The sequence below is a fragment of the Cervus elaphus genome, chromosome 18, assembly GCF_910594005.1.
Source record: "Cervus elaphus chromosome 18, mCerEla1.1, whole genome shotgun sequence".
Classification (NCBI taxonomy): Eukaryota; Metazoa; Chordata; class Mammalia; order Artiodactyla; family Cervidae; genus Cervus; species Cervus elaphus.
Genome location: NC_057832.1, coordinates 77,573,448 through 77,587,287, shown reverse-complemented (window position 1 = coordinate 77,587,287; position 13,840 = coordinate 77,573,448). Strand labels below are relative to the sequence as shown.

At 44.6% G+C, this 13,840-nt stretch overlaps 1 long non-coding RNA gene across 1 annotated transcript; it reads left to right on the top strand.

The window, feature by feature from the left end:
- The first annotated feature begins 11,052 nt into the window (after nt 1-11,052).
- Nucleotides 11,053-13,005, top strand: LOC122674891. The gene is made up of 3 exons (XR_006335074.1): nt 11,053-11,152; nt 11,622-11,673; nt 12,183-13,005. It is a non-coding gene; the product is annotated as an uncharacterized LOC122674891 (long non-coding RNA).
- Nucleotides 13,006-13,840: the final 835 nt, after the last annotated feature.

Genomic DNA, 13,840 nt, shown 5'->3' with positions numbered 1-13,840 from the left:
TCTGAGGTTATTGATATTTCTCCCAGCAACCTTGATTTCAGCTTGTGCTTCATCCAGCCCGGCATTTTGCATGATGTACTCTGCATATAAGTTAAATAAATGGGTGACAATACACAGCCTCAATGTACTCCTTTCCCAATTTGGAACCAGTCCATTGTTCCAGGTCCAGTTCTAAAATTCACAGAGGCACATCCTAATAACCTCAATTATTATAACAGTATCATCTAGTATTTAGAGAATACTTCAGGGGCTGGCATGGTGTTAAGTGCATTTTCCTGTTTAATCTTCACACTAACCCAGTGAGGTGGGTATCCTTTCCCCCATCTTACAGGTGACTTTAGAAGCTTGGAGAGGTTGAGTTACTTAGCCTCCCATGAAGAAATTTGCTTATGATTGTAGGGATTCCCAGACCTTACTAAAGTCCAACTGTGGACCACCAAGCAGGACCCCAGGTTAAGAACCTGCCCCCCAGAGACAGAACAGGTGCACACAGGACTCTTCAAGATGTGACTGAGGATGTTGTAAATCAAAGCTCATTCTAAAACATCAAAAACACCACCATAGATGTGTCTACATACAAGCACACATGTGTCTATATGTATGTATGAATTATCATGTCTAGGACTCATCGATTATTATTTTGGATGCTGCTCTCTAAAGCTGATTGAAACTGATGACCTGTCTCACCTCTGTCCAGCTCTGTTACCTGATAAGGTACTATTATGAGGTGTTTACACCCCTCCCCCAACACACACACACACACTCATCAAACAAAAACTACATTTCAGCCGCCAGAAGCTCCAGCATTGACCCTGGGGAGGTGTCAGATAAAGGGCTCCCAACCAACAGACAGATTCACAGTTCCTCCACTGACATTGATAATGAATAAAATATTACCCTGGGCCTTGAAGCCTCTCTCAGACCCATTACTGATGACCCTCCCTGTCACTGGGCTCTTCTAGGAGCTGGCATTTAATCATAGGCATGCAATGACAGTAGGGGACTGACGCTGGTTCCAGGGAAGAGGTGGTTAATGTTAAGTGCCACTGAGGAATCCAGTGAGCCATCTCCAAGGGACCTGACAGCCTGCATCTTTCAGCAGCCAGTATCCAGGTGAGCCAGAATCTATAGCAGAGACTGGCCCTGGACCCCACGTCCACACAGGCTTGCTAAACAGCCCTCCAGCCTCGCATCAGTCTTCCAAAAGGAGGTTCAGCCTGAAAGTCAGTACTACCTGCAGGCTTCCAGGACATCTGCTCAAAGGCAGAGCAGCTTCAGGAAGAGAGTGCTGGCCATTGGGGTGTGCGTTCCCCTCTTCCTTCCCAACAAGAGACTTTGAAGTTTAGGTGGTAAGCCAAGAATCCTCTCCGAACATCAGGAGTTGTCAAAAGAAGTTATCCAGTCCTCCTATTGTGGGAATCAGTAAAGAGTTGACTGCTACCCTGAAGGGTGAGTTTTCTAATTAGCGTGGAACTGAATTGTGTCATAACCTTGTGCTGATCCCCTGCCCAAATTTGGTGGCCTGACCTCTGGCCAAGGGGAAAAAGAGAATGTTAAAAAAAAAAAATCTCCATTAGGAAATATCAGAGAGGGAGCATTGTGGAGTGTCTTTAAACTACAGTGAATGAAAAGTGCTTTGGTGCCATTTCGTCCAACATGCAAAAGAAAATATCAATCTAAAGCCAAGATACTTTTTCAAAACACCATCCGGGAGTTATTTACCACCCTCCAACTTTCCAAACAAATCAACTGTTGATTTGTTTATTCATTACAGAACCAGACACATCTGGCCACTGAAAGCCATCATATGGTGGTGGGGTGAAAAAAGAATTCAAAAATAAAGCAAGCTAAAGACCAAAACATGCTGCAAAAAAGTTCAGGGCTCAGGCACACCTCCCAAGTCATGTTATTCTATGCTATTCATACCACTTTCCTTATTTATGTAAAACAATTTTTGTTTTCTTTTCCAGAAAGAATGCTGCCAATCGCCAGAGGCAGACATGTTTATCAAGCTGTGCATCTCGCAGTCTGACATAAAATCTGTGGCCTTTGGTACAGCTGAAAAACACTCTGTCAACACCATGGAGAGAGCAAGCCCGTGGCTCTGGCCTCGACCCAAAGAGTGCAGGGGAAATGGACAAAAACTTGACTCGCAGCCAAAAATTACAAGATGAGGGAAAGGCAAACTTGAGGCGAACAAACCTTTTCCATCGAGTCTGTTTAACATCTCGTGTAAGCATCCAAACCACAAATCGGTCAGTGCTTAGGTGAAAAGACAAGTTTTTCTCCCTTTTGGAAAGCTATTTTGCTTAAGCTTCTATGAATACATCAATTATATTAGCCCTGAAAGTGTCTGTCAGTGTGATGTTAAAAGGTCCACTATTTTACAGACTGCCCACTTCAGAAACAAAATACCCTTCAAACTCCTTGCCCTGAATTGCTTGGGCCAAAAAAGAGCTCCAGGGGAAAAATAGTGTGAACTCGGCCAGACTGAGAGAGAAGAGCCACTGGTTTTAAGTAAACTTGTATTAATATTTGCCAACTTAATAAAACCCCACCAGCACTTGCGTGCCTTCATGTTCTTCAACAAGTCAGGAAGAGCTCTTTTGTGACAGAATGTGTGAGACCAAAGAAAGTTGTCTCACACCAAAGGGTGTGAGACCACCCCCTCCAGACCAACTGTGCTTGGAAGTTTGGGGAGCCAAGCTTAACAGAAGAAAAGACCAGCCCCAGGAAGGCAGTCCTGAGCTTTCCTTCAAGGCAAGTGTTTGGATCCGCAGAGATGGCATCTCCCATAGCCAGATACCACACCCAAAAAGCATTGTGTCAAGAGAAGCAGTTCACAGGCCTTTGCATAGAGATAGAAAATATATATATAAAGACAGCTCATAATGGTGCGACTTCCAATGGACTGTATTATTACCTGGTGCTCATCAGTCAATTGCAATCACCCCTGGCTAAACTTCCAGAAGTGGAGCCATCTCAGAGCTGTCGTTTTCATCGTCATGTGTTCTTTCCAAGGCCCTTCTGTCCCGGCCTCTTCCAGCCGTATCTACCCGTGATCTCCACCACCCTCTGTTGCTTTCGTTGGCCAACCCGCCTGAAATGGGAGAGTTTGAATCCTTCATGCTATGTGCATAGCCAACATTCCACAAGATTTATGTCATGAAAGCCTGCAAAAATGACAAATGGTGGGAAAGAGGGCCAAAGAGGGAAGTAAAAATAAATCCAACTATGATTTAACCAAAGGTGGCCCCGTACCTATACCCAGTGGGTCCCGTGAGATCCTAAGGGGCATGGATTCAACAAGACAGAAAAAAAATGCTTCATGAGTATCTCCATAATGTTCTTGTTTCCCATTCAAAATCTCTTTGAAAAAATTTACTTTTCACCCTTAAGTCATAATCCACTTGTGGCAAAATAGTAACCACACACCTAGATTGATCAAGTGGATGACTAGGTATGAAGAGGGGCAATTCTTTTCTAAGATATTTACATCTATTCTCTAAAAAATAAGCAGAGGTGGTTGCCAGCTCTGACTACAGTCATGGAAGGCAAGTTCCCCACCTGAGGGGTGAGGATGACCACACTGGAGGGCAACTTTCCCATAAAGTAGTCTATTTGTCTTGGTCACCATTTACTAAGCATACTGCAACATTCACCTTACCAAAGGTCACCAACTTCAGTAAACTATGGCCACCATGTGATGGAATACCATCCCAACACTAAAACTTATTCTTACAAAGAGCTTTAAACATATTAAAATGCTCTGAAATTACATTAAAAGGATAGAAGCAAGATGGACAAGTGTATTTCCCATATAGTCACAATTAGAGGAACAATCTGCCTATGAGAACTGCAATATCCCAAATTCTGAATGATGGTCATCTCTTCATGCTGATGTTATAGATGGTTATTATTATTTTCTATACTTTGTATCATCTAGGTGCTCCATAACAAGTAGGGATTCATTTTATAATTTTTTTTAATTTAATAGAATAAAATCCCTAAAAGGCATCATCTACTTCTTTCAAACACCAGATTTTCCTTAATTCATGGTATGGGATCTAGGATTCTCCTTTCTAAAGCTTTTTAAAATAACAATGTTAAAAATACATTTCTGCTCTACAAACTATTTTCTTCAGTCTTTTCTCTGATATTTAAAAGTTCTATTGAGCTTAACAGAAATTTGGGAGGAAATCTGCTATTGACTTTACACATGCATGTCTACTTTCTAGAGCTGGAACTCTCTAGAACCACATCCGTGCATGCTAAGTCGCTTCAGTCTTGTCCAACTCTTTGCAACCCCGGCCCAAACCATAACCCACTAGGCTCATCTGTCTATGGGATTCTCCAAGCAAGAATACTAGAATCGGTTGCATTCCCTCCTCCAGGTGATCTTCCCAATCCAGGGATCAAACCTCCGTCTCTTATGTCTCCTGCATCGGCAGGTGGCTTCTTTACCACTAGCACCACCTGGCAAACTCCTCTAGAACCACACTGCCCAATAAAGTAGACACTAGCCACTTGTGGCTTCTGACCTATTGAAATGTTCTGTGAACATAAAGTACCCACCAGATATTTGAAGATGTGGGGAGAAAAAAAGAGAGTATGTAAAATATGTCATAAATAACTTGATACTGACTATACATTAAAAAGATATTTTGCAGATAATGAGTGAAATTAAAAATATGAAATCATTTCATGTTTCTTTTAACTTTTATGTGGCCTCTAGGAAATGAAAAATTACCTATGTAGCTCACATCATATTTCTATTAGGCTTACACGATCTAAAAAAAGAAAATTCTGAAGAAGTCTGATCAATTATCCATCGTCTTTCTAAGATACAGGATGTACATATAGACTGCTTGCCCAAGCCCCATTTATAGTCTGCATAAAATGTATTCTTCTGCCCCTGGTTTAAGTTGCACTACACTTTCAGTGGTCAGATAACTACCATTATTTCCAAGCACAGATGAGTTGAGGCCAATTCCAGGGCAACTGCACTCACCAGCTGCACCTAAAGGAAATCTTGCCTGTCTTCAAACTGACACATATCTCAGAGCTCTCTAACTCCCTAACATCTGCAGTGGACAGCCTTTGTTCTCATGGATTCACTCACACATCTGTGTGACACGTCATTCAAAGGGTGCAGTCCCCATTTGCGACAGCCTCAAATCTCGCCAAGTCCCAAAAAGCCAAGCCAAAGAGACTTCCTCCATGGGGTTCAAGGCCATCTCTCAAAGTGCCCCTCATATATGGAGACTGAAAATGATTACTCTTCAAAAGGGCAGGGAAAAATATGAAAGGAAGGATTATATCTGCCTGAACGGCCAAACCAAACTCTGAGGAACAGGTCCTCCAGAGAATGACTCAGACCCACATGATGTTTTCCAGGGACGGTGTTTTCACGGGAGAGGGAGCTGTGTGTTCGGCTCTCTGGCCAGAGGCTACGCTAACTTTAACGGCTAGCCCACCTCACCACAATGTGGACCAAGAGGGCCTTGTTCTCTCTGCTCAGAGCTGCATGCTCTCATTGCCGCAGTCATTAGAATAAGTAAAACCCTGATTGTCAATAGAAGGAGCAGAGTACACACTATCTTTTCAGTGCTGGGGGGCAAGAGGCTGAAGAAAAGAAAAAAGAAAAACAAAATGCGAGGTCTGTCGGTTCCCAGCCCCATCAGCCAGAAGTAATAAGTTACATTCTTCCACAGCGGGGCGCTCTCAGAAACGGCAAGTCTGTGATCCCAGTCCCCTCCAGGACAGAGGAAGGAAAGAGCATACACATAAGCACACGAACACACAACTCTGAAATTTCCACTTGTGATAGTTTTCTCCTTGTGGCTTCTGTTGTTTAAAAGAAAAACAAAAGCAAAGGAAGAAAGAGAGAATGGCTTTTGGATAGGAGTAGACTTCAGCAATGGGGGGTGGGGAGAAGCGTGGAGGGGAGAGGCAGACCCTAGAACCCACAGACTGCAATCACTGTAGCCAGGTTCATGAGGTTGAACCGAGTTAATAATTCCTGATTATTCCCTCCAAGATGACTAAGACACAGCCCTAGCTCATCTACTGTGTGCGTATTTTAAAATAATTTTCCGTAGAGTTCTCTTTAATCAACCTCAGCAGACTCAACACCTTCATAAAACTAAAGCCCCTTTCTTTACAGAGGAAGAGCTTCAGTTCAAATTTTCCTCCAGAGATGAGACCCCAAAATTCTAACTCCATCTGTACCATACTGCTGAGCTGTCTTCATTTTTCCCCCTGACATTTTTGGGCACAGCTTACAAATTAAAACGATAAAAGAAGTAAAACTATAAACATGAAAAGAATAATAAAGATCATGATTTTATTTTTTTTAACATTCTAATTATTAAGGCAGAATTGAAGAAGCAAAAACAACATTTAATTGCTTTAAAAGATACTTCCCAAATCACTACATTAAAGGGTGTTATGCAGGGTGACACTGTAAGAACATTTCATTGACGTGATTAGAGGAAAGAGGGCTGGCAGCACACAAGGAAGAATCACATTTGAAGGAGAATTTGTTAATTTTTAAATGTCATCCAAGTAATTACAGTCATTATACCTCCCCATGTGCAGCAAAGAAGTAAAAATACCAAGCTCTCCCGCAAATTTTCCAATATATATACATACATTGTTCAAACATACGCGCGTGCACACAAACATACAGTGAAACCAGATTTTAGACTTCAGCTCTTGCTTGCCAAGATTCACCTTAGAGCAAATATTTACTGCGGAGCTACAAAGTTTCCCTAGAGGAGGACCAAAATGGAAGCGTTTGCATGCTAAGAGTACTTCATATGCGCAGGGGCCACAAGAAAGATATAGTTTAATAAAAACATTTATGGACTTTGAAAGCAAACACAATCCAAGAGGCTTCCATGTGTGGGGAAAGATGTTATTTCGAACACGTTTTCTCTTGAAGATACTTTGGCTGTTTGTAGTGAACAAGTCTGTTTCCTCTGAGGCCCCGGTAATCCGTATTGTAAAACATTCGCAGGAAACAAATGAAAGAACTATCCAACACCGCCGTCAGAGGCAGGGGCAGAGATGGGGCTCTTTTCTTTTTCACGCAGACAGAAACTTTACAGAATTTACGAACGTCGCTGCACTAGGGCTCTCTAACCTAAACCATCCCCACTTCCTCCCCCACCCCCAGAATGTCTCTCTCTTAAATGCTTTCTTCTGCATTCTTCCACTCCATCAGCGTATCCCCTGTTCATGATCCCAAAATGAACTCGATGTTTGCAAAAAAAACAAAAAAGTAAAAGGGGGGCGGGGGGAGGAACATCCATGACTGTGTGTCCTCGCTGTTTCAGTGCCTTTTGGCCTTGGCCTCCCTTGCTTTCTCCGGGCCTGCGAGCCCACTAAGTATGCAAAGAAAGTTTTTAAAGTTAGCACTTCGCAAGTTTCACTTTATTTTGGTGGGCCACTGGGTGTTCGGGAGTATGCAAACCTGTTCTTCATTAATGCTTTTGTACTTGATTTCTCAAGAATCTCAGACTGCATCCAGAGCTGATGACCAAATGCAATCTTAAAAGAAATAAGTCTACGCCATTTATAAGTCACACAAAGAGAAAAAGCAATCAACTCCGAGTTTGAAAAACTTTCGGAAAGACCTTAGCGAGCCTTGCTGCTCTATCCTTGGGCTCTATCGCCCCCTGGTGGCGTCTCCGAAACATATATGGACCAAAGGTTCAGCTGGAAGGCTAAATGGGTCCTGCCCTCCGCCTGGAGCTCTCCGGTGCCAGCTGGGGTGTCCAGAAGTGTGGGGACAGGAGGAATAATAAACTTGAGGGAAAGGAACTTCTGGAAATATACCCAGTCAAAAGAGTTAAGTCTTCTCCACCCCCAAACAAAAATTCATTAGAGCTGGGCAAACGATGCATATCCTAACAGCCGCTTCATTTTGCAGACAAGAAACAGAGGCCGAGAAAGACGGTGACTTGCTCGGGGTGTCCACTTGCTGTGGATTGATCTCCATAACCCGGGCCACTCTGGTCTTTGGGGATGACAGGCTTGGGGGTTCAAGCTGCCAGGAAAGATTGAGGACAATCGGCCTTACTCTGTTGGAAGCCACGAGGGAGTGATCACATGAGGGGGCAATCAGAGCGACAGCCTTGTCAGAGGCCTTAATTGTCCCCGTTACCGGGTGGGACTGGGTGAAGCGGCTCTCAGGCCACCTCGGCCCCTGGTAGGAACGCGCCGCACCCCTGGGGCCCCGCCGCGGCCTGGCCCGGCTTCCTAGGCCCCGGACCGGCAGGCGGGCGAGACACAAAGCAGGCCCGGCGGGCAGCGCTCCGGGTCTCAGGGAGGGCGGCGTGGGCTGATTGATTGATTCACAGCGTTTAACCCCCGCCGCCGCGCCGGAGGCGGCCGATCCAGCTGCGGCCGCGGGCCTCGGGTGGCCGCGAGCCCAGCCCTGCGCCTCCCGGCGTCCCCGCGCCCCCGCCCCGGCTCCAGAGAGCGGCCGGGGGCGGGGGGTGGTGCGATGCGGGGCGGGGGGTGATTTACAGCCGCGCCGGGCGGACTCGGGCGAAATCACTTCGACGGGGAAACCGACTCCCAAGGCTCAGACCGGAAGAGGCCCTGAAAGGGGAGAGAGGAACGGGGGCAGGGGGAGGCCAGCCTCCACTGCCCGCGCGGGCTGGGCTCCGGAGACAGTGGCCATGCCGCTTCCCGCTCTCTGCCCACCTTTGTGCCGGGAATTGAACTCCTGGGAGAGCTGGGTATCCCTCGCCCCGGCGGACCGCTGCCCTGCGCGCCTGCCGCGCAAGCCCCGGGCCTTTTCCACGCGGACCCGCCCAGCCCGAGAACGCTGCTGTCCACGCGGGGCGCCACATTCGCACCTTTGGGCCTGCTTTTACGCGGTTGGAAGCAAAAGAAACTTAGACACTAGCTCCCAGAGATCCCCAGAGAAGCCTAGGAACCCCTAGGTCCCACCTCTATTTAAACACAATTTGCTTCTCTTTTTTTGCAGCTCGGAAAATAAACATTAAGAGAGCAGCGAGACTGTGCTCAGAAACTTAAGATTTTCTTCTAAATGACCTGAGAGTTTCCTTGCTGAGTTCTCTGCCTCTCCTCATCATTCTTAATACCTAAAAGAAATAAGCTCTCCCTAAAATTTTGGCTTTTCCATTAGCTTCTGTATGATGCTCTCTGATCAAACATCAGTTGGGGGAGTGGGGTGTGCAAATAGTGAAATAAAATAAACATATGGTTTCAACTTGAACTAAGAAATCCTAAGTGGTAGTTCTAAAGTAAAACGTAATTTTATTCAAATTTTGTACATATATACTTGGCTGGCTGTGATGAGTTTTCCTACCTACAGCTTTATCACTAGAAACGGGAGTTGGTGAAAACGTGCACAAGGAATATGGTATAAGACTGGACAACTACTCACAGTTAGGATGCCCAGGGAGATGTGAGTTCACTTGAGTACCTAACCATTACTTTCTGCCCAAACAAAAGTCGACAAAGCCAAGCCATAAAGTTAATGGAGCCCCCTTTTTGTAAGGTGAAGGCTATTTTCAGAAAGATTTTCTAAAATAAGTATGCCAACTTAAAATATATTTTTAACTGCGATTCTAAAATGCAAGATTATGGGGTAAAGTGGTCGAAAGTAAATGTACAACTGTCCTGCTTGTATAAAGGAGTGAAGAAAACAGTTTCCCAGGAAGAGAGAATCAACTTGTAAATGGCTTTCCTTGTTACTTTACTTGGATATTTTCTTCTATCCTCCCTTCTCCGTGTCAGTACCATTAGTTCTAAGTCTGGCCTTGAAGTATGGGCAGCCGAACATCTCTATTCTTGATAAACAGAAAAACATATAAAGTCAAAGGCATGAGAAGTGGAGGTCAGTGCTTTCCAGGGTCCACTCCCCAAAACCACTGTGCAGGTTGGCAAAGGCGCTGCCTCTGATTACAGAGACTTGTGGATGGAAAGTCTTTTCTATCTGTAATTGAGATTCCGAAAAGAATTGTTTTAGAAAGCCACGCTGCTCTAAAAGCAGCTTGATCCGACCTCGGCCCCACTGGTCCAGCCAAGCTCACAGAGTTTAGGTTCACCCTCAGTCTCATTTTAATCCCTAGGAAGCCGAACACAACACTTCTTAACCTTCTTTTTAACCCTTTTATTCTTAACCTTTTCATTTGGCGTCGTGCTGCGCTTATGGTGCACACTTTAAGGAAATGTTTTTTCAAAAAAATTAACTGGATGAATATTTTAATTGAAGAAAAACGTTCCTTGGACAAAAATCTCAAGAGGAAGTTTCACATCAAAGCAACGACCAACAAAACTTATTTTCGTAATATGGAGCTCCTTAAGAGTGCTAGTACCTTCTCAGTTCATTTAGCTATGAAATATAAAAGTGTTTGGTTTTCAGTTTTTCTAAATTACGTGCGGGGTACAGGGATCGGCGGGATACGGAGATTAGAAGGCGATCCTTGTGCCATCTGGCGGTGCCACGCGGAATTTCGCTGAAGAAGCTAAATTTATTGACCATCTGTGCCTGGAAAGGCTTTGTAAATCTTGTGCTTTTGAAACCAAGGAGGGAAACAGCCTCCCTCTCCAAGGATTAATTTGAAGACAGAGATTCCCTGTGTTGGTAAAAATGAGAGGAAAATTGTGTGCGGTTGAAGTCCACCGTTACATGACATGGATTTCTAAGCTAAACCATCATATATGTGCACGACCTAACTCTTGGGTTTTTAAGATGGATAATTATAGTTCAGTGACATAAAAGTTTGGGAACGGCGAAGGCAAACTGGGGGGTTGAACATTTTGCTGCATTTATTTACCGTGCAGGCGTCTGTGCAATATCCACCACTGAACACGTGAGGGCGCACTCAAGTCTTTCCAGCCGCTGGTAATCTGATTCCTTCCTTTATTTGCATGTATTGCCTTGATTGGCTGTTAGGCTTTTAAAACGTCAATTTTACGTCAAACATTTGTCAACCAATCAGCAACCTACTCCAGCGTGATTGGTTTCTACCTTATGTGTCAATCATCTGAAATTTGCATACCAGTCCTCTGGCCCGTAGGAGCTCGTCAGTCGCTTGTGGCTGCTGAAGAGAAAGAATCGGACGGAGAAGAATGAAAAATCACCTTGTTCTAGCAAAGCGAAAGAAAAGTATTATTTTGCTGTTTATTTTTAAATAAATTAAAGTGTATGTTTATCTAATAAAATACATTCGATTAAACAAAAATAAGCGGCTATCAAAACCTGGTTTACTAACTTTATTTCATGTTTGCTGCTTTAAATATATAAATTGTAAAAAGCATATTAAAATGCAGAGAATGGTTGCGAAATACAGAGAATGGTTGCTAATAATTCATGTCATAAATAGGAATTTTAAAATTAAAGGTGAACATGGGGTTTCTAAATAAAATTACTGTGGGTTTTAAAACATGACTGAATACTTAGGCAGGCTGAAAGAACTTATTCAGAAGAAAAAATACACCACGGGGATTTAGAGGAACGTTATTTTAACAGTCCCATGTTTCCACCACTCTGCTCTTTTTATTTATTTACTGTGCACACACAGGATAGTACTTGGAGATTTTGTAATGCTTGTATTTGTGCATTTCTTCCCACACAGAAACACCTCAAAATAAGAACAAAAAAAAAAAAAAAATAGGGCCCGCGAAGAGGTAATTACAAGTTTTAAATTTCAGAATTCGTAAAACCGAAGCTTTTATTTACCAGCTACAAAATTCATCTAGGGCCAGTGTAACTTAAAATACGTGCACAGCTGTAAGACCTTTATTATCTTCCTAAAATATGTGCAAACACAAACCAACGACCTAACACTTTATAATAGGAGAAAACTCTCCAGCCTCCTGCCCAGCTCCAGCACTCCGAAGAAACTTCGAAACGAGAATTTGGATGCAACAGGGCAACGGAGAAATGTTTCTGCTCTCCAGTAAGCCAGCTCTCGTCTCTGAAGAATTTTGTACCAGGCGTTAACAAGCACTGGAATAAATTGGAACTGCTCCTGCGGCATTGACCTGATTGGGAAATTAATTTCAAATTTTACATTCAGTAGCCAGTGGGTTTTTTCCTTCGGTATCTATAACACTATTGTTTTATTGGTTGCTACAAGTTTTCTTTTCTTTTTCTTCTTCCTTCGTTTATCCCTTTTACTCCTTTTTCCTTCCAGTTAAGGATTATCACTGTGTTCCGAGTCTTGAAATTTCGCCCTGAGTTGCTGGTTTGCATAACTACAGGAGGCTAAGATATGTGTGTACCTGTGTGCTGGGGGACCGAACCGAATGTGTCAATCTGAGAGGAAGTGAGGTGTGAGTTGTTTATGAGGGCTCAGCTTTAATACGAATCATGACTGTGTGCTTTACAAGAAACGCACAAACGACAAAGTAGTAGAATTAAATCTCTTCCTGAGAGTTTTTGACTTATCTTCTTCAGACCCAGGAAAGCATGCATGCCTTTCCACTTCTCTTCACTCCCTCCCCAATCAACCTGCTGCTAGAGACCCTCCTCAGTAAATCGCTTCCAGACGGTCTCCCCAGCCAGTGAGTGCCGGGTCTCTAACTGTCAGCCCTTCTGACTCAGCGGAAAATGCCCGCAAAGAGGACTACAGCCACCGAACCAGAAGAAGCAGCTTCAATTCGAGCACTCATCGCCACCACTATCACCACCATCACCCTCCCACCACACACACTCACACGCACATACCCACGCACGCGCACGCGCGCACAGCCCCTGCTGTCAATCACACACTCACGCCACAAGGCGCATGCGCGTTGATGGACTCCTGCCCGTACCGACCCCACGCCCTTTCCGTGCGTCACCCCGCCTGATGGACCAATAAGAGGGCGGGTTTGGGGGCCGGGCTACAAAAAACAGCCAATGAGAGCGCGGTTGAAAGTCAAGCATTGAGGGGAGTAAATCCTTCCGTGGTCCACGTTCAGCCGCCCCCGCGATGATTTATGCGTCTCTTTTATTATTTGTAACACTTTGGGAAGTTATTAAAAGGAAGATCTACTGCTTCCTCTTTTTGGGGTGGAACTGGATGGCAATATTTGTCACTGGCCCTTATTAAGGAAGAGTGCGGCGCAGTGGAAGGTGGTTGGATACCGGGTTTGTTTGTGTGGGTCCTGTTTTTTATTACAAGACAGATTATCCTTTTCATTACAAGCTGTAGACAGGGCCAACTTCGAAGGTCCTCGTGGCCGAATGATCTTCGATCACTCAGGGAGCTGAAACCTGATGCCTTCCACTTTCGTGCCTGTATTCTTGGCGTTGGGAAGAGCCTCTCGAGAAGGTGTTGCAACCTTTGGTTGCAAGAGAAAGAAATAAACAAAGTACCCCTTCCTTCCCCCGCCTTAACATGGAGTAAACCTCGGCCTTTTTCCGCTTGGATGCTCATTAAGAGTTAGTTGACTTTGTAGCGGATGCAATAAAACTTGGATGGTTTCAGACCCCAAACAATCCTGGTTTATGTTTTTCTCTCTCCCCAACCACACCCCTAAGGAAATTGCCTTTTCAGCAGGCGCCTGCGGGAAAGAGCCGCAGGAGACGGATTCCCCTTGGAGACCTGCAGTTGAAGGGGAGGGGAGTCTGGGGGTATAGAAATAAAGGGGGCCAAGGTAAGAGTGTAGGGTGGCAAGGCAGGTCTTTCATGTTTGTATTTGAATTTTCGGCCCAAACCCACAGGATTTAGAGAACACGCTAAGAAGTTAGCGGTCACCCACAGAGGCGCTGACCGTGCTACAATGGCCGCACTTCTTCGGGATAATACCAGTCTCCAAGGGTGGAATAAGCGAGAAAAAGCAAGGGGTGGGGGGTGGGGGGGTGGAT